The following is a 25,281-nucleotide window of genomic DNA, read 5'->3' as shown; positions in this document are numbered from 1 at the left end:
TGGGTGTGTGAAAGGGAAATGAGTAGGGATAATTACTAATATAGCACATGTCCGGAGGAACCAATCCAAAACAAGAGATAAATTTGGCTGGTGAAGACAGATAGGAAAAAGGCTGGAAGAAAACTTAGGAATACTGATACCCGAGAGGAGAGGACGGGAATTAAAGGAGAGAGGTTTCAAAAGTACAGGGAAACTTAGAGAATCAGCTGGACCGGGAAGAAACAGCTACGGCAGAGATGGGGCGAGAGGATAAAAGTGAGCGAGAGAGTGGGAAAGAGATTGAGGGGAGCAAATATACCTGGGAGAGGGAACAGTTGGAGCGGATGAGAAGAAGGAAAGCAGGAGCGGAAAACTAGGAGAGAGGGAAGGAGGGACAGAGGGAGGGATGTGGGGAGAGAGGGAAAGAGACGGAGGGAGGAGACAAGGGCTGAAGTCTCCCAGCCTGGGGAAGGTGCAGCAGTGAGTGAGAGAGAGCTCACTCGGAGGGTTAGGTTAGATTTCCAGAGCTCTTAGAGCTCATCGACCAGACCGCTGGAGTCACTATTCAACCCGAGTCCCAAACACACGCCTCACTAACTACTTTACAGCCACTTTCATTGATTTTCTTTATCAAATAAACATAATACCCGTTACAGCAACACTTCCTCTTCGCGCAGCCAGAATGCCACAAGCTGATTGCTGCATTTCTCCGGCTTGCAGTTCCCCACCCTCTACCCCTAAATAAATTGTGTTCTTTCACTTAAGTGGTCAAATACATTATTGCTTGCCCAATTTTTCTGTAATCTGGAAGGTACGCTGCCAGCTAGGCAAATTGTTTAAATTATAAGGTAAAAGGTCCCCATTCCCATCGCCTTGGCGTGGAGACAAAATTTCCGCCCCCCCTCCCCACCCCCCCCCCCCCCTTAAATTCAAGGGTAGCTTATACATTTACATACTTATTTACCGCTATTAAGAGGTAACTTAATTTAAGGGGTGATGTCAAAGCGAACAGTTCTGCCTTAAAAACTGCAGGAAAAAAATTAACGCAATTTTATCACATGCACCTAAACTGTCACTTAATCTAAGCATTTCAGCCTCAAATTTCAATTTTATTTTAAAAATCCCCTAAAAGTAGCCCCCTTCAAACGCTGTTTTTGAACTAGGCTCTTCCATATATGTCAAAGGGCTGTTGAATTATTCATTATTATAATTACTATCATCATTGTCATTATCCCTTTCCATGTGGAAATAATTTTATTATCGTAATTTGATATCTGAAGAATTTCCTGTTAGTCGTTTGATAATAAATTTTTTTCTACTGAAAAGAAAAGTTTTGCTTATAAATGAGAGAAAAATATTTTAAATGCTTTTATGTTTACTATAGATTTCCGTTTATCTAATCGATTGGAATGCCAATAAATCGATTAAAGGTTTAGTGTTTTACAAACAACCATTTTGTGCTTTTTGATTTTACGTTCTGAATGATTTTAATAAAGCTAATGCTTTCTCTGAGCGTTTGTTCACCCCAAATTTAATATTCCGTCATTTCTACTATTTACAATTGCAATTTAAAGTGTTTCTAGTGAGAAAAATAAACACAAATAAAGGAAATAATCTGATGAAATTACTTTGTGCCTGTGGTCAACATATTTAGGCAAAGCCCTTAAAAATCTTGGTGAATTATATGCGATCATACAGTGATTGCGGAATATTAAATTAAACTTAGATAAATCCGCATTGAAGGAGGCAGCACCCAATCCTGAATTTATTTCCCATTTTCTATAACAGCATCACTGCGCTCCTCTCTTTGCAATGACAATGTGCCAAATCTAGGCATTTTGAAAACATTTTCCATATGCTTTAACTGGAGACTGATAGACAAAGAAGAAAAGAAGATGGTCTTTTTTCTCTTGAGGTATATTTCCTTTAACTTTTACTCCAACCTTTTCTGATCTTCATCATTTTTTAAACAAAAGTTTGAAAATCATTAGGACCTTTTCTTTTTTTCCTTTTACTGTTTTTTTTTCCTTATAGCATAATCAATTCCTGAATTGTGGCGTTTCAGTTATGCTTTAATGCAGGACTATAGAACTGTCATTTCTATACCTTGGCGGACAACGTTTTGGGAAGAAATCATTGATTCATTTAGTTTTCGCTTGCTGCTTTTTGTAATTAAAGATGGTTTTAATTATACTCTTTTTTTTTTTTTTTTGTAAGTCAGATCAGATGTGCTGCTTGCTTGCTGGAAGGTTGGTTGGTTTTTTGTTGTTTTTTCTTCTTTTAACGGTGCTTTTAATTTATGTGTAGTTTTTACGGATAACACAGAGGTGGTGGCTTTTATTTAGCTGTAAAATCCACACGTTTTCTTTGAAAACTTGGCTCCTTGGGCGAAAATAACTTTTTCTGGTTGCTTTATAATCGCTGATTGTCGCAGAGGTAGTTTAGCATATTGTCTACACAACAAAGATTCTTGTTTTATTGGCAGTGTGGATTGCTGGATTTAGGTATAAATATTTCATAACTTTCCTATTTCTGCAGTAAGATCGGTAGTTTTGTTGCCTTTTTCTCCTTTTTGTCTGTCTTTCTAACAGAACCGTTTTATTTCTGAAGTCCCTTTTTGTCCTTTTCCAGGATAGAATGTAAAATTTTTCCCTTGGATATATCACTGCTGGAAATATGCTCTTGGGCTTTCTGGAGGGGATGGGGGGGAGCGGTGGTAAGCGGTCGTTTTCCTTTATTTGCATAAGAGCTGGTGAAGTGCCTGTGAAGTTGGTGAATTGCTATTGTTTGGGGCTAGTCCTGACTGTTTTTGTTTATAAACACTGGGGTGGTTGCCGGGAGGGGAGGGAGGTCAGAGCACTGTCAAAGCGCTGACCTCTGAAAGCCCAGAGGGCGCCTGGCTCCTTCACCCTCTCCTTTCTCTCTCTCCCTCTCCCTTTTTCTTTCCCTTCCCATCCAAGGCCAGGAGCTCAGGTTCAGGGCATTTAATCCCCGCGATCTGCCCAAGAAAGGAGCTGAAAAAGGGCTGTTAAGGCTCCGGAGGAAACGCCGGCAGCAGACTTAGACCTGGAGGCTTTTATTTATAGTAATGTCCGGGTGCGCGTTTTTGCACGGCTCCAGCCAAAATAACAACAAGAAGAAAAAGCCAATCGGGATCGGCACTATTTAGCTCAAAATCTCAGCGAGATGTCTGTACTATTCGGCTGGGATTTTTCTCTTAGGTCATTCCTCGTTAGACGCACTTTCAGTAGGTGAATGCCAAATCTGGGGCAGGGAAGGCAGAATTGAAATGCAGCATGTTATTGTTGTTTTATTTCTTTTCCGAACAAAACTTTCCAAGAATCAGAGCAGGGACTCTTGTTTTCTTTCCCTCCTCCCTCTTCTCCTCGCGCCCCCCCAATCCACCCCCCCCCCTTTTTTTTTAAGTGTGTAGTGGAATGTTTTGTGGGGGATTAAGGGGGTGGCGGGGAAGAGCGCTGTAAATTAACAAAAGATTTGTATACATGGTACCTGCAAAGAAAAAAAAATATTACTAATAGCCAAACGCTCTGGGTTCAGAGTCAATTTCATCTCGGGAAAAAAAAAAAGAAAGAAAGAAAAAAGAAAGAAAGAAAAAAAGAAAGAAAGAAAAAAGTACAAGAGATTGCTATCAGGTTTAAGTATGTTTTGAAAAGAAGTTGCTGAGTTAAACAAAAATGTTAGTTAACACACTGCCTTTGTCAAATAGCCCCCGGGAGGAGAAGAGACAACAAAAAGGAGAGGAGGTGGGGGCTGGGGATCTGAAAGTGTCTGTAGCTCAGATAAAGGGTCTGTAACACTGAAATCTTGTAATACCTCGTTTCAAACTGAGCTCATCTATAGACTTAGGGAACGCAGTAAAAAGACATGGATCCCCTTTCCCTTGGGTTGGGGTCTGGGGAGAGGAGAAGGTGGGGGAAGGGAACGCTTATTAGGGAATTATGTCGGTTTATTAAAGAGGGGAGCGGCTATGTCTGTAATTATGCAGATCCTTGTGCCCCTGTGTGTCCGCAGCGCAGATTTAGGGAGTGAAATGAGCTTGACGGGGAGACGCGGTGTAACAGAGCCCGGTTTGGGCTACGATTTCTTTGTCTATTATAGAATGGTCAGTGTCGGGCTCTGGCCCCCACCAGCTACGTCTCGCCCAGGCCAATAAGTTTTCCTTGGGGCTAAGGTTGGAGATGGTAAAGGACAGAAAAGGCTGAGGGTTTTTTGAGGCGTTTTTTTCCCCTTCCCTTTCTTTGAAATGTAACGTCACTATCAAGAGCTTTTTGTGGTTTCAACAGGAGGCTCGAAAAAATCCCAAAATATGTAACGGTGCCTGCAGGAGAAGTTCGGAGGAGGTGGGCGGGGGGTCCATCGAGACCAGAGGAGAGGAGCTGAGAGGTTAGGCGAGACTCTTCGGGGGCGATCAGCTGAGCGAGGGAGGGAGGAGAGAGGGGAGTGGGAGCCGGGCCGGGCCGGGCCGGGCCGCGCCGCCGGAGCCCCGCACGGCAGCGCGGCCGCGCCGGGTCCCCCGCGCCCGCCGCCCCCAGCCCGGCTGCGCTCCGCTCTTATCGCATCCCACAAACCTGCTGCTGCTGCCTCCCGGAATTAACCTTCTTCGATTTTTCCTATCTACGTGGCGATCCCCGGGTTCCTTCTAAACTGTTGACATCCCGTAGTGCCTTTTTTTTTTTTTTTTTCCTACACCCTCCCCCCTTCACGATAGGTACTATTTTTAGGGAGAGAGAAAGCGGGAGAGACAGAGAAAAAGAGTGGTTTAAAATGTTAGGATGGACAATAAAGAGTGGCAGAAGAAATCCTGAAAAATGTGGACTCTCCTATCGCAGTTCCTGCCTTATTCCCCCCTCCTTTGTTCCTTAGCTGTAACTCAAGAACACCATAAACCTATATCCCCCTCCAAGACGAGAGAAAGGGGGGAAAAATCTACAGCCAAAAAAGAATGACTTGACTGTTCTGACGTTTGGTGTTTTGACATTAATGACATTAATGATATTGATGTTTCACCAGGAAAAAAGCACTAGGAATAAAAGAGGTGGGGGGAAGTGCGGGGGGGGGACGACTTTAAATTATCTTCGTTTCCTTATTCTTCCGTGACATTAAGTATACGTGTTTCTTCACTTGAATTTGAAATAGATGTATTGTTCTCAGGTGTTTCTTCATCACATTGTATTTAATTGTCTTCAGTCTTAGGAAATGTGTTGCCATCCTTCAGGCATGCACTTGAATGGACAATGCATCCTTCTATCTCAGAGTCCCGTTTCGTCTACCATTTAAACCTAAAAGCCTTCTTTCCATCATACTCCCTCAATCTGATAACTGTAAACAGGTTTCAGAGATTTCATTTTCAGTCTTTGTTTGCATTTTTTTTCCACCGTGTAAACAACAATGCAGAATATCGCTAGTTTCCTTGTTACCTTCATTGACAGGGCGCAGTGCCTGTGGAAATCTGCATACATATGCTCACACCTTTTTTCATTGATGAGCTGCTGCAATGCATAGGTGAGGCTTGGAAAAGCAACAAAGTTGCTCTCACTAACCCTCCAATGCCCCTGACTTTTCCCTTAAGTTCCAACCTTGAAGGTTTTCCCAAAGTTTAAAGTAAGGTTTCTCTGGATTGGGGGTAGGGGTCCTTCCCTGCTTTATTTGCAGACTCCGATTTTTTGAATAGCTGTACATTCAGGCTGGCGGTTTGTTTGGGGGTTTTTTTGTTTGTTTGTTTTTTAATCCTTTTTCTCCCCCCTTCCCCTTTCCAAAGACATTGGGGTTTTTTTTTGTTTTTTTCTTCCTTCAAAACTATCAGGACCTTCACTCTGACCTTAAACATCTGCTTTTAGACACTCGGTTCCCTGACACTGGCCTGTGCTTCCTTAAGGGCAGCCTTAATTCATCATCAGGTGGGGATTTTCCTATTAGTGTTAGTTCCAGTACTTGTAAAATGTTCTCCTGGAGCAGAAGGTTTAGGGCCCAGAAAGGTGTATATTTCTGCCATCCTGGTTTTTGCTGGTTTGTTGTTGTTGTTATGCGTGTGTGCTTTTAATGGAAGGTTGTGATAAAACCTTCCTGCTGGTTTTTAGTGTTTAAGGCCTAAGACAAGGTTTTGATGTGTATCGCAGGAATCACGAACTTCAAAGGCATGTCAGCTCTAAGGTTACGGTTCACCTGCGCAGGGTCCTTGGTACTGTAAATATCTCCTGCATGTAACTGTGACTTAGTGACCATTTCTGGTATACCCATTTCTGGAATAGCATTATCAAAAATCTGCACGTGTTCCTGCGGTGTATTCGGATGCTCTTTGAATAGTCATGTTTTTATCTTCAGTAGGGGGTATTTTAAAGTATGTCTATTCCTAGTTTTAGTTAATTATCTTTTAATGAAAGTGTCAGTCATATTCACATCTGCAGTATTAGGTTAAGATAATTAGATTTTCAAATGAGAAGCAATCTTCTTAAATCCCACACAAGAAAATATTTGTAGAAGATTCCGATTTATAATGACATCTGTACATTTTACCCTACTTTTCATCATAATAGTGTGCCCCCCTCCCCCCAAGAATGAAATATGTCTGGTAAAATATAGCAGATAAAATATTAATAAAATATCAATACTTGCAGGGAAACTGGAAGATGATGCATGTATATGCATGAAACCTGTATTGTATGCAAAGAGACCCTGTCCCTGGGCTGATATTTACTTCATTTTGACTAGCCTGTTTACAGTTGATATTGTATATTCTGTAAGGCTTTGCTCTTTACTTTGTTGGTACCTCCAAGCAATTACATGGTGGTCAACAAATAAAGTGTGCTATGTTTTGTGTGACTGTGTGTGTTGGGTGTATGTGCATATGTGTAAATACGATGTAGCATGTGAGTGTGCACATGTGTACATTTGTGTGCGCATGTGTAAATAAATATGTCTTTATCTCCGGACGGGTAGTTGTTCCCTCTCTTAGATATATTACCTTTCCTTTTGCAGATGTGTCATACATTCATTAGCCCATTGAAAAAAATGGGATGTAATTTTTTTTTCATTAAATCCCCATTAAAAGAGAGAAAATGTAAGAGACTAACAGACAGACAGAAATATCTCCCTGATGCAATAATTAATTTGGACTCGTTTCTTTTTAAGTTTCTGAACAGTTAAAAGAGCAAGTCTGCCACCCTCCTTTTTTTCTTTTTTTTTTCTTTTTTTTTTTTTAATTTTCCCTAGCCATCTACTTTGTGTGCCTGTGCGTGTGTGTCTGTGTTACTAATGAAGTTTGCAGACTTGTGTTTGTATCCATGAGCTCCCTTCTGCTGCCCCTTCTTCTCTGGGCTGGCTCTGTGGCTCCTGCAGCCCCGGCGAACCCCCGGCAGCCGCGGCAGCTCCGGCTTCTCCGGCTCCGGGGCTGCGCGTCATTTGCAGCCCGGAGAATGTTGATCACCTCACTAATTACACCTCTCCCTCTCCTCTTCCCTCTCCTCTCCCTCTCCCTCGCTCTCGCTCTCCCTCTCCCTCTCCCTCGCTCTCTTTACTCTCTCTCCTCTCTCTCTCTCTCTCTCTCTCTCTCCCCTCTCTCTCTCTCATTCCCAGAGTGCATATCGGGAATAGACACACAAAGACATGCGCACTCAACTTAATCAGCCATTTTTTTAAACAGGGCTAAAACGATAATAATTAGCAGAATAAAGACATATCGGATTTTCATTTCCTTTCCTCCTTTTCCCAACCCCTTCACAACCAAACAGCGAGACCGCGGTCGGCACATGCTTTAACAACTCCCGGACCCCAAAGGACCGCTCCATGCCCCCCACTTCTTGCTCAATCATTTTTATTTTCACCCAATAAAGTTGGAGGATTATTTTTTTTTATTATTTTTTTAATGAACCTTCTCTCGTTTACTTGGATGTGATCAGCTGTTAAGTAAATAAAGCAAAACAAAAAAGAGAGGCGAAGATCCAGTAGGAACTGCGAGGGGAAATGGAAAGTAAGTTTTTTCTTTAACTTTTATTGAGTAGTTTGTGTTAAATTTAGGTCGAGTATCGATTATCTTTCCAGGCTGATCTTGCACAATCTTTGATATTTCGCTCTCGCTCTCTCTCTCTCTCTCCCCCTCTCTCTGTGCCTCTTTCTCTCTCTCTCACATACACACACACACACTCACATCCCCAGATCCCATGTACCTCTCCCCTCTCTCTCTCCCCCCTTTTTCTGCCTGTTTCCCCACTTTTAGGTACAGTATTTGCTCTCATTTCGGAAGGAGGGGCTGCTTTTTCTCTCTCCCTTCTTTCTTTCTCTCACTGCCTTTCTCTTTTATTCCGGGGGTTACGTTTTGTTTGTGTAATTTTTTTGTTTTGGTTTGGGGCTGTGGGTTTCTTTTTTTTTTTTTTTTTCCCTTCTCTTTCGGGCTGTAACTTTCAGATTAAGTGGAGGATCTTACTCGCTTTGCAGAAGAGGTTCGGGGGATGCCCCCCACTTTTTATTTCGCTCTTTTTTTCTAGGGAGCTCGGGGAGGGGGGGAATACTGTCAGATTCGGAAAGACTTTACTGCTGTCAGAAGTCATCCCTTGCCAGCCCCTTTAGTGCTCGCACTCTTCTGTCGCAGCTCGGTCCCCCCAAAACTTTGAGGTGCCTTTTCAAGGCACATTCTGCTCTCTCACCCTCCTTGCCTCTCCTCCTCATCTCCACCCCCCTCGGCCTCTCAAACTTTCGCTTTCGGGCGAGGGGGGGGGGATGCCAGCAGGGCAATGGGGACCCTGACTGCGTGCGTGTGTACGGGAGAAGGTTGTGGGGTGCTTTTTCCCCCGTCCCCCCCCTCCTTGTGCCCCCTTTTCTTTTGCAGGTAGGTGTCTCAGGAGCAGAGGCAGAGTGGCCGTGCGGGCGTGTGTGTGTGTGCGCAGGGATCGCGCCGCTGCCTGCCGGCGCTGGCAGCAGCAGCAGAGGAGCCCGTTAGGAGCGCGCTCTGCCCCTGTCAGTTTCACCGCGCGGCGCGGGGAGGCGGCCCCGGCCCGGCCCGGCTCGGCTCGGCCCGGCTCGGCTCGGCTCGGCTCGGCTGAAGCGGCCCCGCCGGCGGGGATGTGGGGATGCGCGGCCGCCGCTGCCTGCGAGCGGCTGCCGGCCGGGCGCCGGCGGAGCCCGCGGCATCCCCGCCGTGCCGAGCCCAGCTGAGCCGCGCCGCTCCGTAGGAAAGACTCTCGCGGGCGGGGTTGGGGACTGCTTTCAGCGAAGCCTTTCTGAGATTATTTGAAAGGGAGTGGTGGTTGTTTTGCGGGACAGGCGCCTTTTTTTTTTTTCTTTTTTTTTTTAACCGAAGGTGTATTAAAAAAAATAGCCAATAGACAAAAGGGGAAAAAAAAAAGGAAAAAAAAAGCAGAAAAAAATAAAAAAGCTCATAAACATTGAGCCGCTCTTTGGTTCTTGCTCTAACTGCTCGTGCCAGAATCAAGTGCATCCCTTCCCATCACGGCGGCTAATGGCAGACGCGTCCCTGCTTCCCCGTCTTTCCTGACATGAAATTTCCTACAAAATTGCTAATAAACTTTCCCCTCATCCGATGCCAACTTACGGCGGTTCCCCTCCACTCCTCCCCTGCTGCATCTTGCTCCCCCCCACCCCCCCAGCCTCCCCAGCAGCGGCAGCAGAAAACACACGGGTTGGTATTTCTTTTGTTACCTGCGAGCCGGGCGGCCGGGGGTCTCTCATCGGCTGCTTAGGGCACTGGGTCCAACCGAGAGAGGAGCCACATCAGTCGGGTTCAGCCTGTTTCACCTCAGCGCCGTCCCGAGGAGGCTTTAGCCACCATTCAGTAACACACCCTCCTCCTCCTCCTCTTCCTCCTTAGGTACCAAGGCAGAGATCGCAAACATAACACCCCCCTCCCCACCAAAAAAAAAAAAAAAAAAAAAAAAAAAAAAAAAAAAAAAAAAAAAAAAAAAAAGCCCAACCAAAAGACAACTTGCCAGGCTGAAGATGGTGGAGATTTACATTAAGCCAGACACAGGCAGGTTCACTCAGGAAGTCTGACCATCCCGTTTTCTGACAGTTGCATTTCCTCGGCTCCATTCCGTCCTCCTCTTTTTTCTTTCTTTCTTTTTTTTTTTTTTTTTTTTTTTTTTTTTTTTTTTTTTTAATTTTCTTTTTATTAGCCTTGCTCCGGTTTTATCAAGGATTATGCAGTTGGCAGGAGGAGAGCGAGAGAGTGGAAAGAGAGGGCTCGGGTGCTTTTGGGGTGGCTGTTGTTAGGTTGGGATTTTTTTGATGGTGTATTTTTTTTTTTTTTCAATCGTGTTTCCCCTGGATTTGCAGTGGCTCGATCCTTAGGAGCGGTGATGGAGTGTTTAAAAAGATCATATGTAGCATTATATTTTTAGTTTGGTGGTGGATGGATGGAAGAGGTAGTGAGAAGCCTTTGCAGCCCTGCCTGTTGTTGGTTAGATTGAGGCAGAGACTTGGCTGCGATTGGGACGCGACTGTGACATGGGCATCGATCGCTTCCATTGAGAGCAATGCAAAAACACAGCCTGGGTATGTAACACTCTCAGTGCCATCAACACTTGTTTTACTTTATATTTACTGGCAAAACTGACAGAACGATCCGGAGTGCTTTTCTTTGAAATAAGGAATACAAACATTTGGATGGGAAGGTGCACAAAGAAGATCGTGGAAATAAACGGGGGGTTGAAGGTTGGGGGGTGTGTGGGGGGGAAGAGCCTTAATCATCATTGCTCCACTTCCTATTCAACTGCCTGTATTTAAGGAGTTTCTGTCTTTTCTCTGCTGGGGGATCCTACTAAACTGGTTGAAATGAAAAAAATCAGACTATCAACCTTGAGGGACTATCTGCTAGTTTTCAGGGTTTGCGGTTTCAGCCGGTAGGAAGGCACACAAAATAAAAGATGGCTAGCCAGCTGTTTTAACCTCTTGCACCTGGCTCCAGAGCTGAGGCTCACCAGGATTATTCAGTTATTCGTGTTATCTGTGCTTGAATATTTATAGTGTACGATCTAGAGATCCACACAGTGCATTGTAGCATCTCTTTATCCTTTAGTCGTGGGCTTTTTGGACTTTGCCAACATAAACATGTATTCAATAGTTTTCATTTTTATGATAATGAACATAGGGGGTCAATGAAATATAGAGGGAAAAGTCGTAAATCTGCAAAAGTGAAACCTACCCAAGGAACAAAGAAAGGTCAGGTAAACCATCTGTGTAAGTCACAGTAATAGTACCTGCTGTTTGGTTTATGCAGTTGATACTGCTTTATTATTCTCTAAAATGGAACTTATCCGCTAGATCAAGTTAAAACTAAAGAAAGGCTGTGGAGATGGCAAACAACATTGCGTACATCTTTCAGAATAGGGCGACAGATGTGTTCCTTGATTTTTGAATAGTTTAGGTTTATTTGTGAAGACAGTGCACCATGAAAGAACATATAAAGGGGGCTAAGAAAAATCACTGTTTAATATTGCAGAATTTACTGCTTCCATTCTGACCATGAGCCTAAATTTACACAATGAAATTTGATTATCTCTAATAACAATATTAGATCCTGCACTGGATGGATGAGAATTGAGGTGGTTTTGTTGATTGCAAGGGTTTAATGTTGCATTTCAGAATCTGATGTGGTTTAGCCTCCCTTCCATTAACTGGAAAACCCCTGAGGTTTTACAATTATTTCTTAAAGATAATACATTTAAGATTGCATTGGTAGGCTGAAGAAAAGTCATAAAGGCAAGAAGGGAAGCCCTTAATAACTCTTGAGATTCAGACATGTTCAGCAGTTAGATTGGCTCTGACTTCACCAAGGGTCGACAATGTGTCATTTCCATGAAGCCAAATTGCCCTCTGCCTATATGATATTAATGTGCAAATCAATATTTCAGGGATTAAATTTCCCTTCTTCATTTTTTATGGTTTCTACCTCAATAAGTCTCAAGTCTATTAGAAGAGGCTGGATGATTTAAAATCTTTCACTGCAGAATGGCTTGTCTTAGCCTTGTTTCACAGACGGTTTTTTGGATTTTCGTTATAAAAGACCAAAGGCATTCCAAAGAAGTTGATAGTCAATATAGGGACATGCTCACTGTTGTAAAGCCCTTGTTCGATTAAGAGCTAAAAAGGTATTGAAAATATAATATATATGCTTATATAATATATATACATTCTACTGCTTTAAAAATATTGTGTTAATCACCTATTGATTTATTTCAAAATCAATTGAAGCTCCTTTCTTATTAGTGATTTGTTCAGCATTCTTCAGCCTTGTTGTTAATTTTCTTAAGCAGCATGCATGAATTAATCTGCTGGTAGAATGTGTTTTGGTGTTTTTTTGAAGCATATTTAAACTCAGGCATTTTAACCTATTTAAGCTAAGTGGTGTGAACAGTTCTGTATTGTGGGGGAACCAGGAGACTTCGAATTCAGCAGTGTTTTAATGGAGCTAAGGGGCATTTTGCAATTTTTTTATGATTTATGCTCATATGCTTATCAGTAATGTTTATTGAGAGTTTCCATTGAATATTCAGGATCAGTTAAAAATTAAAATGGAGCTATCTGATCTGGAAGGAAACAATACATGACAGAAAATTTAAGTCAAAATATGAGGTTGTGACTTTATCACATAATCTTGGGAAGGCCCTACTGTCTATCATTTAGTGTTGTTTTATAGTCTTAGACCATCTGGACTAGGTTCCGCACAGCTGCATGAATTTCATATGTGATAGAACATTTTTTCCATTCAGTGTGAAATGTTCCTTCCTAAAAACGTACACCAGACTCGCTTAATTTAGTCTGCTAAAAGAAATGCACATGAAAAAGGACAAAAGGCTCTTTAATCTCTGCAAGCTGTTTGTTTTTCTTCAAGATTCCTGTCTGTTTGGGTTTGAAAAGTCATGTTTATTGAACAGATGATTCTGAGGTGTGACATTAAGATAATATATGATTTTTGTGCTAGTTTCTGCTCTCCTAGTTAATTTGCAGATCTACTTTTTATGCCTGTCAAAACACAGTTAATCTATTCTTATTTACAATTAATCTCAATAAAATTAATCTTAACTATGCCTTAGTCAGTAGCTTAAAATATCTAATTATATTCAATTAACTGCTGTCATAGTAATTAACAGTGCTTAATTGCCTCTGCATATATTTATGTAAAGCTCATTAGTTACTGCTTGCTCTTTTTTCCTTTTCTCATTCCCATTTTTGTGGATCTGAAAGCACTGACATAAAACTCAGTCTAGTTTTTGACAATTCGGGTCTTGAAGACCTGTGACAATGGCAATACCTGTGTTTGTGACCTGTTAGGTGGGTAAATATTTGTGTTTTCATATGCAAAAAGGTCACCAGACCTGGGTCTCTAAAGTACTTCCAGTCCAGCTCCCTCCACCTCTCGGCCTCTCTCCTACCCCACCACATACAAAAATGTTTTCTAGCCTGTTGATAGAAATATGAGAAGCCAGGTTAAGCTTTGTGTTTATAAATGAAGAGCTTTTCTGCATCTGCCTTGGGGCTGTACCCAGAAGGCAGAGCTTTGCTACTCCAAATTCATTCAAAGGGTTAAAGACTTGGCCAAGGTTCAAACTGAGAAGCGCCCAGGGAAAGTGCATGTGAATATGTACAAGTTTCATGTAATTAGTGCTTAATTATATTAACATATGCAAATTGTCAACTTAGGAGCTTGTTGAGCTGGCAAAGATCAGCCAGGCACAATTGCTGTATTGTTCTGAAACAATAATGGATTTCAAGTTGGATTGTGAAAACACATAACTAGCTATCTAATTTAACTCATACCATGGTGAAATTTCATTAGTCTCCATGGAGACTGGTTTAATTGTGCTGACTAATGTTCTGGGCTGCAGAGTGTCCTAAAAAGAAAGCGTTGTTTGCCTAATCCACCTTACAATGACACTTGTTTGTACATGTTTCCCTTGTGTGAGAATTTGCATATGCAAATAAATAGTTTCTCTGCCCCATTTGTCATGGCTGTTCATTACCCATGAAGAGGACATTGTTACTAGGCTGTTACTGAGTCTCCCAAGACAGGATAGTGTCAACCAGTCCAGCCACATTCTTTCATAATTTGTTTCTGATTAATAGACCAGAGTGAGGCTCATTCTATTCAGGCCTCTGCAAAGGGAAGGTCAGTTCTGTCACTGAAAAGAGTTTCCGCAGCAACTGAAGTTTTTTTTCTCTCCCTCCCCCTCCCCCTCGTGCTTTGGCTAAAATAATCATATTTAAAATAATGTATTCTTGCTCTAAGGAATACCGCCACTAATAATCTCTAGTTTCCTAAAGCAAAAGATAGGAAAATAAAGGAGATTCTGGTATTGGAATATTAATCCTGTTTTTGACAGAAAGGTAAACTGATATAATTGCTTTTCAGTCGAAGGAATGGGGGTTTATACAAGTGTGAAAGCATCGGAAAAGGATTAGCATTTTTTTGCATAATGAAAAGCTCTGTTGCATAGGGCACTGAATGGTTGACTGAATGACTGAGATGAAAGGAAGATGAAAATGCAGGCTCCTCTTTCTTTATGCCTATGTTCAGCTCTCCCTAAAGTTATGTTTGTCCAAGACTTGAGAAAACAAGCAGAAGCTCAGGTTTTAGCAAATTGCTAAGATGCCCTGAATTTACATCATCATGTGAAGTAACACGTACGAGAGTAGTGCAGCGAAAGGATAAGGAGCACAGGTTTGTATGGAGGGGAGCTCCAGGAACATGACAGGCAAACCAAATATTGACTATTGGGTAGGAAGGATTCCCAGCACTTTGCTTGGGGGAAGGAAAGAGGGAGGACAGGGGCCGGCAGGGAAGGAGGGAGCTGCTTTAAAAGTTGCCAATGGAAATTATGCCTCAACACATAATAATCTAATAAAAGTTTGGTATTCAAGGAAGCAGAGTTTAGTCAATATCTGTTTTAATTATTAAACTGTTTCTCCTTTGGAAAAAGTTATGAATTCTGACTCAGTGCTAAGTGTTTAAGTGGTATAGGAGCCTTGCTGGGGAAAAAATTACTCTCTTTGGTTGCCTTTGAAAACAGAGAAAGCTTACCGGAATAGCAATTGATACATGCACAGGAGGAGCGGGGTGTTCAGTGTGACGGTGTCAGCGTGCTCAGGTTGTTCAATACATTTGGATTCCTGTAGATTAAGGTGGCGAGAAGGGCCCTGGCCTCCTCCTGCAGTCAGTGCTGGCCCCCTCTCCCTCCAGCCAGTGCAGGATCAGGCCCCCAGCCAGGGCTGCAACTGGTTAGCTGTTGACAATGTGATCAGTGCTTCTAATTATGTTCTCTCAACAGTAATTAGGGCAGTTAAAATACCATAAGTGTTGAGCCACTTTTGAAAGTGGGAAGTGGTTCTTTTGTACGTATGTAAATGAAATGCAGTGTGAATAATTATTTGTATGTGTGCATATTAAATAGGCTCTCTTTTTTTTAATCAGGTCAACATAATTACCGATTTAGAGCTACTGTGGAAAACTCCTGGTAGTCAGACTAAATATTAACTTGTTTCGGGGATTTTTTTCCAGTTTGCAGAACGTTTATTTGTAAATTCTTGTTAGTTCAGTATCTGGCTTGATCTGATAATATTTAAACATTGGAGATGACTCTAAGAAATTGGGATTGCTTATGGATAAATGAACCAAAACTGTAAATGCAGAAAGTGCTTGGGAAGAATAGTCACAAAAATTCTCTTTTTTCAAAAATAAAGACCTTCTGGAGGCTTTAGAATGTTTTGCTGCTTACTTTACGTAATTCTTGAAACTTTGTTGAAAGGAATATGCTTAGCGTATATCTTTCATTCTGGGAAGAGCTTATTAGTGTATTTCTATAAGAAAAAAGTGCTAATTAAAAAAATAAATTAATTTATATTTTAAAATATTGTTAACCAAGCACCATGTGTTGTCTCTGGCAAAGTTCCAGCCACTGTAGAACTGGATAACACATGGGTTAATAATAACTTATGTGATGTCTGCATTCTTTCTGAATGGGCAGAAACCCAGCACACCGAAATTCAGAGATTCAAGATTTTAAAGAATAAGATGTAACACAAAATATGTTTATGGACATATGCACAGATAGGAGAAACTAAGACATGTATGAGCTGCTTTTACCAAACAGGTATAACAAATCTAGTAGATTTTGTTTGGTAGTTGTTGAGATTTGTTGTTGTTTTTGAAAGGGGTAATAAACACATTGATTATTGATAGCAGGGTTTTGCAGACCTGTAGAGATAAACTTGTTTTGCATAAGTAGAAGCAGGAAGTTTAGTTTATAATACATGTCACTCTATTCCTTTTTAATAGTCACTCTGTAGCAGTTTTATACCAGTATTTTCATTATTATTGCAACTTTTGCCATGTTCCAAACTAACCAGAAAACTTTGCACCAGACTGAAATATGGCAGACTTGTTGAGGAATTACATTTTCAGCTTAAAAAAAATATTCTGAGGAATGGTTTAACTAAGTTATATGGTCAAAATAAAAGTTTCCTGTGTCAAGACACTCTGTTTTATGTTCACATTACTCAGAATCGGCTTTCCATTAAAGAAAAGAAAAAGGAGAGAGAGAGATATATTTAGATTGTAACTTGTCTGAATTATATTTAATTTGCTTCTTCATATTTTTTGAGAAAAATTTTAAAGACACACAGAGAAACTGGGATGTCTTTACAGACAAATCTAGGAGACTTTTAACATTCACAGTGATCTGATCGGTTGTCCCAGCTCCTAAGAAGGTGTTATAGTCCTTCAGGTCAATAGTTCACAAACTAAAGGCTGTATGTACATGAAAGACCATGGTGACTCTGAAAACAAACGTTTACCACATAGACTGCAGCAGTGTCTGCAGAACAAGGCGATGTGCACACTAGATATACATTTAAAACTGTATTTAAATAGACAAACATTCTGTTTCTGCAACAAAGGAATACATACAAGAGGCCTGTCTTGATGTATGCCTGTGACACATAAAGCCGAAAGAATTAGATTCTTCCCATTCACCCCAAACAAAATTAATAATTACTGTCCTGAAACTAGAGGAATAATAGGGGTGTAAAACTGGCAAGACAGACAGTTTTGATATTAGTGGAAAAAGAATCAGGCCTGTGGTTACCACTTGACAATAACCCCATAAAATCAAATTCAAAAGGTTTAATCTACTCTTTTTGTACTACCATTTCCATTTTTAAGGAAGGCACCAGAAGGTCTGTAAGTAAGAGGTTTTCCAGAGAGGCTGAAGGAGGTCAATTCTCTTCCTTTTACCATGTACCAGCAGAGCTGAGGGTCTGTGAGAGGCTGCTGCTCAAGGCTTGCTCCTCCCTGTTTTGACACTGAGGCTGCCTTATAAATTCACTTAATCTGAGATGACAAGGCACCTGTCACTGGTAGTGCTCCAGTGTTTGGGGCACTGATGGAAACCTGGAATAATCCCAGTTGTTTCCACACTTGTCCCAGAAGATGGTAGTGTAACAGATAAGAATAATCTCTTTTTCATGGCAAAAACATTACTTCTGTCTATCTGTGGGGGATGGTCCTTTGATTTTTGGTATTCAGACGACCAGAGCTTTCATAACAAGAGAGGGGGAAAAATATATCCTTGGATTTGCCAGGTGTTACATGATGTTTTCAAATGCAGGCGGTTTCCCTGTTTGAGAAACCATGGCTGTTTACTTTTGATTAAGATTCTCCTTTTTGCCACCTAGCACTCCCCATGCCTCCTCCACTCCAGAAAATAAGGTTCTGAGTAGCTGAAAAGTAGCTCCTTAAACAGGGGATTTATTCCTGTGGGTTTTACTTAGGTCCTTTTCTGGCTTGTTATTTTTTTTAAAAATTGAAATATGGTTATTGATTTTGTTTACAGCACCAAGGGTTTAAATTAAAGAAAATGTAACATTTCTAAAATAAATTACTTATTTGTAGGGCATCCCTCAATCTCTCAGTTCCTTTGAATTTTCACAAACTGTTCACAGAAAAAAAAATTTTTTCTTTGCCATTGCAGTACAGTTATGTCTTGGGAAGTGCCACCCCATGCACACAAAACCACGAGTCACTCTGCTATAACAAAGCAGCATGCTTTGGGACTTTTTCCAGCAGGAGCAACCGATTTCTGTAGGGAAGAAAAATACGGTTTCTCACTGAGTCGTCTGCCAGTGCACTGGGACAGACATTTCGGTTCCAGTGAAAAGCATCACTGGAGTTTCAAGTCCTAACTGGTCTGGCCCATGGATTTCTCTCTCACTTGACGGGCAGTTTCCGCAGTATTTTTGCAGTTTCCAGTTTTGACTGAGGGCCTGTTCCAAAGTCCAGCGCCGCCTCATCGATTTCCCCAGGTTTGGATCAGGCCCTTGCAAAGAAGAGCGTCATCTGCTGAGGCACCCGCCGCAATTCCAGCAGCGGCAGGTCAGCGCTGCCAGGCGGCCGCCCCCCGGCCCCGAGGGGAGCGCTCGCTGGAATCACAGCGCTCTCCCGAGTGGGTGGAAAGGCAGCAAGAGACAGCAGAGCGAAAAAATGTTAGTATTTAAATATAGCAGAAACCGGGAGCCTGACAATAACTCAGCTACTACAGAGTCAATTCAGCCATCTGGAGATGGTGACATGTCAAAAAGGGGGGGTGGGGGGAAGAAGAGGCGTTGTGAGGGAGAGAGAGTACTTAAAAATGAAGAATTTCATTCCATGTTGGAATCTATTCTCCGGGCAGGATACAGCTTTAATGTTGAACAGCGTAGCTCTCGGAGTGGTTTCGTGCATCAAAGACGTACATACGGAAACACCTAGTGTCATGCCGCAGCTGGATTCTAATGTTCCCGGACCAGATTTGTTTGGCCCAGCAAAGAGTTTACTGTTGAAATTAGTGTGATTTTCAATGTTACTATTATTTAAAAATAGATTTTGAGGCTGTTTGAATTTTTAAAACATGTTCAGTGGTAATGATTTATAAACATTCCTGATTTCAGCTGTAGCTGTACAGAAGGGTTGAATCTGCTCTCAGCGTATTTTTTACATGATTTTAATAATTGGAGGCAAATATACTGCATATCTTTTAGGTTCATTTAAAAATCTGTGCAATTTAAACAAACGCTGAATTGTGTAATGGTTTGTCTGGGAATTACTTAGGCTGCACAGCATAATAATATTTTATTAGCTGTCATTTGTTTTCAAGGAAGAAAATGGTGATTTTTATGTTGTGTGTTATGTGAAAACTTGGCACTGAAACAGGACAGTCCCCAAATGTGAATTTCTTAAAAAGGTGGGACAGTAGTTGCCCAAAAAGGTGAAGACTTGAGAAAAATTGGGGTAGGTCATTTCTTTCCTGAAATGAAGCAGGGTACAGATTAGGAGCCATTAAGGTTTGCCAGGAGTTGCTGGTCATAGAAGCCTGTTTAAGTGCTCACTGTCAACAAGGAAATCATGGGCAGCACTTAAAGTGGCTCACCTCTGATTTATTCATAAACCTCACACGAGCACTTGGCTTTGTTCTTGCTCCGGTAAGGGGGAACTGATGCCAATAAGAACAGGAATAAAGAGCTTCTTGCATGGTCCAAAAGTGAATAGCACTTTATCTCAAAGCATGACCTCCATTCCCAAGATCTGTTGTGCTACAGTTGACTCTGCTAGATGTGTATTCTCAGATGAATTGCTAGAATACCTTACAACAAATATATACTTTGTAAAGCCTCTAGATGTAACAAGAACCGTGTAACTGGAACTTAGGTTCTAACTTGACAGAAAGGTTGTGGTATTCATAGGGAGCTGAGTGATTTCCGTTTCAGACAGTGCTTTATGTTGGTGTTTTTAATGTGAGTCAGAAAACAGTGTGATTATGTGGCTGTGATTCAAATCAAAATTTTGTATTCTTTAAGGGATTTATTTGAGAAACATATTTTGATAAGAGCAGACACACAGAATGTGAAGTGATTCAGAGACTAAAAAGGAAAAAAAAGTTGACTTTGTTTTTAGATGTATTTGATGGCTGCTGCTATATTTTTGTTTCTCTAAAAAAGGCAAAGCAGTGCTCACAGTCCGCAATGGGGGAAGGGACCTTTCTAAGACGGTCAACTGCCATGTTTGCACTGGGGCAGAGGTTGAGTACAGTTACTTAAATCCCCAGAGAAACATTTAGTTAACGCTAGACTCTTTCTGATCCCATCCGAGACTGGTTTTCTTTCCTGCTTTTTAATGAAGTTTGTTTGTTGCTATGTTTAGGTTTTGTTTCTAAACTCACTTGCATTTTCACAACAGATTTGACCAAAAGAGTCATAATGGAAGACAGTGATGAGAGTTAATGATACGTCTTTGATAAAGCAGTCCTCGTGTGCAATCTGATCACAGCCATCAGCTCATTTGTCATGGCTGAAGTGAAAATGTCAGGACCAATGAGTGTATCAGTGCTGAAGGGGGCGAAAGGGCTTTTGGAGACACTTTTGTGCTGGGAGTGGGCCATAGCTTAGATGCAGCTCTAGGGAAATACTGGGATTAGCCAACTCTGTGCACAAATCCCTAGCATAACAGAATTAGTTGGGAAAATGAGGTTTGTTAGAGAAAAAAAATCTGTAGGACTGCTCTAGGCTTCAGCCCAGGAACTATGAAAAGCAGTAAAGCATTTTATTAAAATAATTTTAGCAATGTGAACGTGTGCACATTCCAGTGAAAATCACCACTGGTAGCCAACATACTAACACAACCCATCCTAATGCATTTTGCATATGTATGTGGATTTCCTTCTAAAATAATAATTGAAAAAAGTGCATTAAAAAAAATTAGAGTGTATACAATCTTAAAAGAAGGTTTACTGAATTTGACGCAGTGGAAATTTATGCAACATTAAAATACAGACTGATGGTGATGATCTTTTTGCATGGGTTAGTTCAAATAAAATATAAGGATAGTCTCTCTGCTGTAGACACTTCTTTACTCAGGGGGTAATTCATAATATAAAAACATACTGATTGCCAAACTGGGATTCTGTGGTGGCCAGCCTTTTCTTTCTTCAACTAGTCTGTGCAAAATGCTTCTGAAGAGTATCACAGTAGGCAGATGTAGGATAACCTAATGTATATGCCTGCCTTGGCAAGATTGCAAATGCAAATGTTTTAGACCTCTGAAAAACAAGATTTAATATCCCTTACAATTTATGTTTGTGTTTTTGTTTTGTTCACATTCATTACAATAACTCTGGATAATTTTGGCAGCCAGTTTCCATTCTTTTTTTTTAGTCTTGGTAGATTCATGGTTTCAGTGGTATCCTTCAGAATGAATCCTACTGTCTAACCCCTTTGCTCCTCTCATCATCAGGTTTTAATTTGTCACAGCTTAGCTTTCTTGGAAACCTGCTACTTGTCTGCTGGAAAGCTTTGTCTTTCTTCCTGTTACATACCTAGGCAGAGCACGGTGCTTTTCCCACTGCGTTGTCCATAAAAATGCTGAAGAGATCTCGATTTCTTTGAGGTTGGATCCTTCTTGCCAGATCCGTTCAGCTGATGTGGAACAATGTAGATGTTTAACCAGGTAATCCCACTACCTGCGCTATGCCAGCCCAAGAAGAGGGAGTTCAAATGAGTTATTCCATCTCTAGTGCATGGAGCAGTTGCTAAGAATTGTCCGGATAATAGATTTGTGTAGCTAATTGTCTGTCAGGCTACACCAGTTAATCGTGGCTATTTACCTGCTTTGCTGTCTGCCCCCTGTGTTTGATACTGCAGAACTGGGGGTGTTTAACTTCCCAGATCCGCGCTGAGGACGTTCAGCAGGCTGTCAGCACTAGGCTGAGAGCAGTTTTTCCCTTTGTTTGGTGTTGCTGTTAAAGGTGCTGCTGCAAGTTTATCATCTTTCCTTTGGTTTTAATGGGAGACTGAGAAGAAAATTGTTGTCGCCTCTGTTGTATCGCCGGCCTGGTGGCTGCCACCATGCCGAGGCCTTGGCGCAGAGCAGCGCGTGGCGGTGGTGCCCCAGCCCTGGCTGTGCTCCGCGTTACCCGTGTGTCCGCGTTGCTGCTGTGCGATGCGCGGCGTTTGGCCATGGGGGGAATCTCTCGCTTCCTGTTTCGCTCCCAAAACTTGGGCATGAGTCTGGGAGCAGGCAGAACTGGTGCACATGCTGATTGGAGGCGGTGAGAGGAGGGGATGCATGGCAGAGCCTGAGGCTGTGGCTCAGGTACCAGGCAATTGCCTCTGGTAAGCCCAGGCTTCCTCGCGGCAGGCTCGCAGCTAGCATGTGAAACCAGCTCTTGTGGTCATGGGCTTCGGGCCCACGGTCCTTCTGGGCCTTCTCATGCTGTGAATGTGGCCACAGGGACTAAAGATACCAGGTAACCTCTAGTCTGGCATAAAAATATGTAATAAAGCTGCAGCCACCAGTCTTTAAACCCCAAACACTTCCCTGTTTATGGGTGTCAGTGTGAGTGGCAGCAGTAAAGTAATTTATTTAATCTAACTAGTACTTATCTTTGTTAGGAGTCGCCTGCAGATTTCTTCCATTTCATGTACAGTGGATTGTCCTTTTTCAGATAATGTGCTTGTACAACCTTTTTTTTTTGTTTAATGCTATTGATTTACAATATTGAAGTGATATATCTGATACCTGTTTCCTGCACTTTGACTGTACGTAGTCAAAGAAGCTGATGGGATTCTTCCCTCTCTTCCACAAGCCTTTAGCTGTTTTAAATGTATAATTATAATTGCATGTCATTTGATAGCTGCACTAATTGCTGCCAACCATTGTCTGTTTGCACTTAATGCTGAAACCTGATCAACATCCTGCTTTGGTTGATGTTTGGTGGTAAACTTTAATTAACTCTTATTGCATTGAAGAAGAGCTCAGTCTCTGTGCTAACTAATCATTTACCTTCATTATGTCCTGACAGCTCCACTTGTTCCTGGTACTAATAGATACACCAGTCAGTAAATAAACCTGCAAACCTTCATGCCTTCAAGTTGTTCCTCATTGATATTTTGTTGCTTAAAGTATAATGGTGTAAAGATAATTATTTCAGTTAGTTTTGTATCTCTGCTTTTCCAGACACTGATCTCAAATTGCCTTTTTCATGCCAGACAATATAATTTTAATAGTAACTGTAGATTTAAGATAACATTTTTCCTTCAGCATGGTTCCTATATACATGCATCTTTTGAATCAATACAATTAAGCTTGTCTCCTGTTGGAATTCTTGTAATTATTTTTCTTGAAATACTTTTCCTGTAATGATATTGAAGTTAAAGTAATCAGGTTACTGGCAGATCATGTAAAATTCAACTCAAAATTGCTGGCTGCTTGATTTTAATTTGTCTGACATCAAGTTTGTTTGAAAAGGGATAATATGTGGTTAAACCAAGGAGCTTATAATTATGGTTGACATTTGTTTGTTTATAATGAAATCTAATTAAAGTTCATACATTTTAAAACACCAAAGTTAATTACTGAATTGCTCACTTCACTTATGCACAGCAGTCAAATTAACTTGCAGAACAAAAAAATGACAAAAGACTATGCATAATAAAAACAAAATGCCCAGCTGATCTTGGCAATACAAAACAAATTTGCCATGATAATATTCTAGGAAAAAAGTGCTTTATTAATAACTAAACTGCTTAAAAAACATTCTGTATTTTCATTGACCTGGCTGACTTTAATACAGAATAATATTTAAATGTTTAACATGGTTTATAATACCACAGCTCTTTTTTTTTTTCCTGATGCATAATTAGAAGAATCTTGCAGTCTTGTAAATCTGCTCAAAAGCAAGATTCTTTATATTTTGGTTCCATCAAGACTCCCTCTGAACTTATCTGGAGTTGTGGTGTCTCCCCAAGACCTGGACTGTTTGCTTGACTACCTGCCTCGTGGTAACTTTTAGAAAGATAATTGCAGCATTTTTAGCATGCAAGCAAAAAAATTAACGTGATGTCTATTTCACAGTTTGTTTTGAGACAACAAAGATGTTAGGTGAATACTGTAGAGCCACTCTGACTCCCTAGTCATTATTTGTTACTTTTGCAATCCATTCTTACCTTGGAAATATGCTGACAGAGAGCACATCCAGACTTCAGTAAAATCACAAAGCTTGTGAGAATTCACACTTTAGAAGATTATACGGCTCTATTTTACATCATTAAAGTATTTTTAGTATACTTACTTATGTTAATATTACATTTTTTGTTAAATTAGACCTAAGTTTAATGAAGCAAAAACCTACATTTCTGTAATTTTTTGTTAGGAGCTGTGAATGCAAATGATCTCTTTCATAGTGTGTGAGAACTATGAAGTGACGGATCCAGGCAGCATTATTTTTCATGAAGATAATTAGGATTAATTTTCTAGCTTCTTTTATTTAATTTAGTTCCATGTGAGTTTAAAACAGCATCTAATGTCAACTAACTTTGGCCAGAGTTAAAAAGATTAAATGGTGAAAGCTTTACAGATTGGGAGTATTGACATATGAATAAACACAGTAAATATGATTTATTAATTCCTAAAATGATTGATGCAGTGAAGTTCTTTAAAGGAAAAAGGAATATGGATTCAATAGCTAAGCTTTGTATTTAGTGGGATTATTAACTTGAACTTCCAAATTTAACAGGGGCTTGGGGAGTGAAAAGTGAAAGCATGGGGGCTCTTTCCATTAACAGCATGCTTGTAAAATTGAGTATAATTTACATAACCTTTTATAGTGTATACTGTGTGTGTTATAATACAGGATCTGATTGATTTGTAAATTAATATTTATTTAGTAAAAGAAAATCAAAGGGATTAAGCAGTCATCATTTGAACTCTAATCCTACTTTGCATAGATGAGACAAAGGGAGGTGATTAATGCTCTAATGTTCACTGGGTCACTATCATCCAGATGCACCTTTCTCCATAAAGAAAAAAAGGCAGAAAGTTGATGCTTTCTCCCAGTATTGGCAAACAAGAGTTTTCTAGCAATACTTTACCTGATTAGGCCATTCTTCATCACTAATGAAGTAATCACTACAGAACCTGTGTCAGGTGGTAAAAATATGGTATGAACGCAAGAATTAGGGGGATAATTACAGTTCATGTTCTTGTCTCACACCAATGTGAGCTATTAATATTCAGTTAGAACAAATACATGCAAACTAGGGTAGTTGAAAAAAAAAAAAGAAACCAAATGTGTTTGCAGAAGTAACCTAAGACATAGGCCTATCTTGCATAATGATTACAACATTTTCCTAAAACAACAAAACCAAACAACAACAAAAGAAACATATTGCACAGTAGCTTTGTCAAGCTGGGATTGCTGATCTTGCTTTTAAAAGGAGAACAGCTGCAGTGGTTTCATTAAAGCTGTG

The 25,281-nt window shown here is 40.8% G+C and overlaps 1 protein-coding gene and 1 long non-coding RNA gene across 3 annotated transcripts in view; one reads left to right on the top strand and one right to left on the bottom strand.

Moving 5' to 3' along the window:
* LOC134547994 (uncharacterized) overlaps positions 1-11,803 on the bottom strand; it is a 29,516-nt gene extending 17,713 nt beyond the window's left edge. Inside the window, exon 1 of the long non-coding RNA XR_010079674.1 lies at positions 9,652-11,803. This is a non-coding gene — a long non-coding RNA (uncharacterized LOC134547994). The remainder of the gene's footprint in view (positions 1-9,651) is intronic.
* The window catches only part of ZFHX4 (zinc finger homeobox 4), a 151,826-nt gene continuing 131,596 nt past the window's right edge, over positions 5,052-25,281 (top strand). For both annotated transcript variants that reach the window (XM_063392221.1, XM_063392214.1), the window contains exon 1: positions 5,052-7,966. The gene's annotated coding sequence lies outside the window, so the exon portion shown is untranslated. The remainder of the gene's footprint in view (positions 7,967-25,281) is intronic.

The sequence above is a fragment of the Prinia subflava genome, chromosome 1 (assembly GCF_021018805.1).
Source record: "Prinia subflava isolate CZ2003 ecotype Zambia chromosome 1, Cam_Psub_1.2, whole genome shotgun sequence".
NCBI classification, from domain to species: domain Eukaryota; kingdom Metazoa; phylum Chordata; class Aves; order Passeriformes; family Cisticolidae; genus Prinia; species Prinia subflava.
The sequence above is the reverse complement of the archived record's forward strand: the minus strand, read 5'-3'. Positions and strand labels throughout refer to the sequence as shown.